Below are 5,000 nucleotides of genomic sequence, written 5' to 3' on the forward strand. Positions count from 1 at the left end.
GCTGTGTCGAGGCCGTCCCAGGGCGTCCCGAGCTGTAGCGAGGGCGTCCCAGTGTCACGGCCTTTTCTCTCGATAGGCGTCGTGCGGCACTTGTGCGCGCTCTCGGGACAAGTCAGCCAACAAAGTAATATTCCAAACAACCAACGATAGCTACAAAAGAAGGCAACAAGATATATTATTGATAGATAATGAGAGCTTACAAGGAAAGACAAGCATATGACTAAGGAAGCTTCCTAAAGGCTAGGGAAGCTTATGGCTCTTCGGTTGCCCACTATTTGGAAGGTAGGGGTCTTCCACTCAAAGTTTACCATCCACTCCCCTACATAGTGCAAAATATATGTTTTACCTATCCTCACAAGGAAACATCAATGCTTTCAACCAAGCATACTCCTTTGTTGGAAATAAAGACATCTACGTCCCCGTGCCAAGGGAAGCTACCTAAGGAAGCTACCTATATACAAGGCACCTTACTATGCACGCTCAAGACATATGCCGGCCTAGCGCAAGGCATATGCTACACTTATTACAATGCATAAAAGTAAAAGACATGTCCCTTGGCAATACCAACATGGCTTGACAAAAAGGGACATGACAGACTCCCCCACTTGTTATGTCGTCGTCCTCGACGACTTCGCTGCCAAGTACTCCACGATCTTTTCTGCATTGTCGAGCAAGGAGCTGGCGCGTTCCCAACTGGCTTCGGCTTCTGGCAGGTTCTTCCACTTGACTAAGTACTCGATCTCCGGTGGCGAATTGTGATGAGCTTGAGCACGGCGATCAGCTACTATCTTCTGCACCTCCCTGGTTGGCTGGAGCTCCGGTCTTGGATTAGATCTCTGCTGGTTGGCACGTTGGGGATCCGCCTGATCCTGGTAGAACGGCTTCAGGTTGCTGGCATGAAAGACTGGATGGTGGTTCTGCATATACCTCGGGAGTTGTACTTTGAACGAAACCTTTCCAACACGAGCAATGATGGGAAAGGGGCCCTCGTACCGCCTCACCAAGTTTCGGTGTAGCTTCTTCACGAACCGAGAAGTATCCCTGTTGATCTTGACGAGCACCAAGTCACCTACTTTGAAGTTGTGTGGTCTCCGGTTCTCATCTGCGAACTTCTTCATGCGTGCTGCTGCTTTCTCCAGGTGTGCTTTGGCTATTTCTGCTGTCCGCTGCCATTCCTTAGCAAAAGTGAATGCCCGTGGGCTAGTACCTGTATAACCTGTTGCAACCGTGTGGGGAGTTAACGGTCGCTGCCCTGTTACCAGCTCGAATGGTGTCTTGCAGGTAGAAGAACTCTCCTGCAAATTGAAACAGAACTGAGCTACGTCCAATAGATTCACCCAATTCTGCTGGTTGGCACTGACAAAGTGCCTAAGGTATTCTTCAAGAAGAGCGTTGAAACGCTCCGTCTGGCCGTCTGTCTGCGGATGATTACTTGTCGAGAAGTTCAGCTGTGACCCTAGAAGTTTCATGAGCTCGGTCCAAAACCGCCCTGTAAATCTGGCATCACGATCACTGATAATAGTCTGGGGCACACCCCAATATTTCACTACGTGCTTCAAGAACAAGAACGCCACTTCTTCCGCAGTACACTGAGCAGGTGCTGGAATAAAGGTTGCATACTTCGAGAAACGATCAATCACTACCATAATAGAAGTATACTCCCCCACTTTTGGCAAGCCACTAATGAAGTCCATAGATACACTCTCCCATGGACGCTGCACCACCGGCAATGGCTCCAAAAGTCCCAAAGGTTTCTTCCGCATAACCTTGTCCTGCTGACAAATGAGGCAAGTCTGCACATACTCTTCAACTTGCTTCCTCATGTTCGGCCAGTAATATGCTGTCTCAAGTAACGCCAATGTACGATGGTAGCCAGGGTGGCCTGCCCATACGGTATCATGACATTCCTTGATCAGCTCCCGCCTTAGCTCCGCAGAGCGAGGCACATAGAGACGTCCACCTGTGGTATATAACAAATCCTCTTTGATTCTGAACCTTGTGGAACGTCCTCCTTTCACCATATCGAGCAAGATCTTGGCTTCTTTATCACTCTGCAGCCGTTCACGAATCTTGTCGATAATGATGGTCTTCAGCTGGGACCTGCTCCTCTGTCCCGTAGTAACCAAGGCGGCCAACTCCGCCTTCCTGCTCAGTGCATCAGCAACATTGTTCATTCTTCCTGGTTGGTACTCCATATCAAAATCAAACTCGGCCAATGACTCTTGCCAGCGAGCCTGCTTGGAAGTGAGCTTTTTCTGAGTCATGAAGTGTGAGGCAGCAACATTGTCGGTCTTCACCAGAAACTTCGACCCCAACAAATAATGCCTCCAGACCCTTAAGCAATGAACAATAGCTAGTAACTCTTTCTCCTGAGCTATATAACGCCGCTCCGTGTCAGAAAGCTTGCGGCTCTCGTATGCAACTGGGTGACCATCCTGCACTAGTACCCCGCCAAGTGCAAAATCAGATGCATCGGTATGAACTTCAAAAGGCTTGGAAATGTCGGGCAATGCCAATACGGGATCGTTAGCAACCTGCTGCTTCATGTCCTCGAATGCTTCTTGACATTCCTTCGACCAAACCCAGGGCCTATCCTTCTTCAACAAGTCTGTTAAAGGAGCCGATCTGGCTGAATATCTCCGGATGAACTTACGATAGTAATTCGCAAGTCCGAGAAATGATCTGAGCTCCGACACTGAAGTTGGCACCTTCCACTCTTGGATGGCTTTCACCTTCTTCATCTCCATTCGGATATGCCCATCACCAATAATGTGGCCCAGAAAACCTATGTGTTTTTGTGCAAACGAGCACTTTTCCTCTTTCACATACAGCTGGTTCTCCTTCAGGACCCTAAACACTTCTCTCAAGTGCTTTGCATGATCTTCCAAACTGTGGCTATACACAACAATATCATCAAGGTACACCACCACGAACTTGTCGAGAAACTCATGGAAGATCTGGTTCATCAACGTACAAAACGTGGCGGGTGCGTTGGTTAAGCCAAAAGGCATCACCAAGTACTCAAACGCCCCATACCGCGTCACGCACGTGGTCTTCGGCTCGTCGCCTTCTGCAACACGGACTTGATAATACCCAGAGCGCAAGTCTAACTTCGAAAAGTACTTTGCCGAACCGAGCTGATCAAACAAGTCCGCTATAAGTGGAATCGGGTATTTGTTCTTCACAGTCACCTTGTTCAAAGCCCGGAAATCCACGCACAACCGCAAGCTACCGTCGTGCTTCTTCTGGAACAACACTGGAGCACCATAAGGAGCTTTGGAAGGACGGATGAATCCCGCCTCCAATAGCTCATCGAGTTGTTTTCTCAATTCGGCCAACTCGGGTGGAGCCATCCTGTAGGGAGCTTTTGCAGGTGGCTTAACTCCTGGAATAATCTCTATTTGATGATCAACAGCACGTCGTGGGGGTAGAGACTTCGGAAGCTTTGCTGGCATAACATCCCTGAACTCCTTCAGGATGGTTTGGATCTTGGCAGGTACAGGTTCTGCATCCACTCCTGTAGTCTCCATCTTTAAGGCTGCCAAGTATGTCAACTCTCCCTTCTTTAGCCCTTTCTCTAGCTGCATCGCTGAGATCATCTTGTCGCCTCGAGTCTTCTCGGCAACTACTGGCACCATGCACGGCTTGTCTCCAAGGAAACATATGCTCCCCAAGTACGGCATCGGCACCATTTTGTGCTCCATCATGAAATCTAGCCCAATGATGACCTGAAAATCATCCAAAGGTACACAAGTAAAGTTAGTCTTACCAGACCACTTGCCAATCTCGAGGGGTACATCTCGAGCTACCCCATCTACGGGTTTTGGTGCCGAATTAACGGCCTTCATGCGGCTTGGATCCTTATGAAGCTTTAGACCCAATCGCTTAGCCTCCGCAGCATCTACGAAGTTGTTGCTAGCTCCAGTATCTACCATCACCTTGGTAGTCTTGCCATTGACCTTACATTCAACGTACATCAGTACCCTTGAGGCTTTAGGCTTCTCGCTTGATTGGCCCGCAAGAGCATTGAGTACCTGGAGCGCACCCATCTTTGAATCATCATCATCACTATCCACATCTTCCTGTGGATCATGCATACTCTCTTTGTCCTCTTTGCCGCCAAAAGACACCTTCAATGCATTGAGCGCGGCTCGGGATGGACAATCACGTATGCGATGGGGGCCACTACAAAGGAAGCACTTCAACGGAGCTTTGGCTCCCGATGTAGCGCCCGTCTTCGACCCTGTGCCATCCCGGTTGGGGTAAGGTTTCCGCTCATGGCCTTTTCCCCTTCCAGGATTGGGCTTTCCTCCAGTGCCCGTAGGCTTTTTCCTCTCTTGATCATTCGTTGCGAAATCTGTGAGTCTTTCAGCGGCGGATTGCGCTGTGGCCAAGTCTTGCACCCTTTGCCTCTGGAGCTCTGTCTGTGCCCATGGCTTTAGGCCTTCAAGAAAACAGAAGAGCTTATCCTTCTCTGACATATCTTTTATATCGAGCATGAGCGCTGAGAACTGCTTCACATATTCCCGAACAGTACCTGTGTGTTGAAGCTTCCGTAGCTTCTTTCTAGCCATATACTCCACATTCTCGGGAAGGAATTGAGCCTTGAGCTCTCTTTTCAAATCCTCCCAAGAGTCTATGACGGCACGTCCGGCTTGTATCTCTTCGTACCGTGTGCGCCACCATAGTTTAGCATCCCCCGTCAAGTACATTGTGGCCATCGAGACCTTGGTGTCTTCATCGTCGGGTCGCACGGCACGGAAGTATTGCTCCATGTCAAACAAGAAGTTCTCGAGCTCCTTGCCATCTCTGGCTCCTCCATAGGATCTTGGATCCGGTACTCGCACACGAGGAGGATGCGCCTCTGCTGCTCCGGCTCGGTCTTGGGTACCTACAATCCGCATCAATACATTCACCTGTGCTCGCAACTCGTCGATTATGCTACCTTGCTCTTCGCGAAGGTCGCTTATTTGCACTTGCACATCCTCAAGGGATGCTCC

The sequence above is a fragment of the Eschscholzia californica genome, unplaced genomic scaffold, assembly GCF_041429995.1.
Source record: "Eschscholzia californica isolate CP2 unplaced genomic scaffold, dmEscCali1.0.p SCAF_53, whole genome shotgun sequence".
In the NCBI taxonomy this organism is placed as follows: domain Eukaryota; kingdom Viridiplantae; phylum Streptophyta; class Magnoliopsida; order Ranunculales; family Papaveraceae; genus Eschscholzia; species Eschscholzia californica.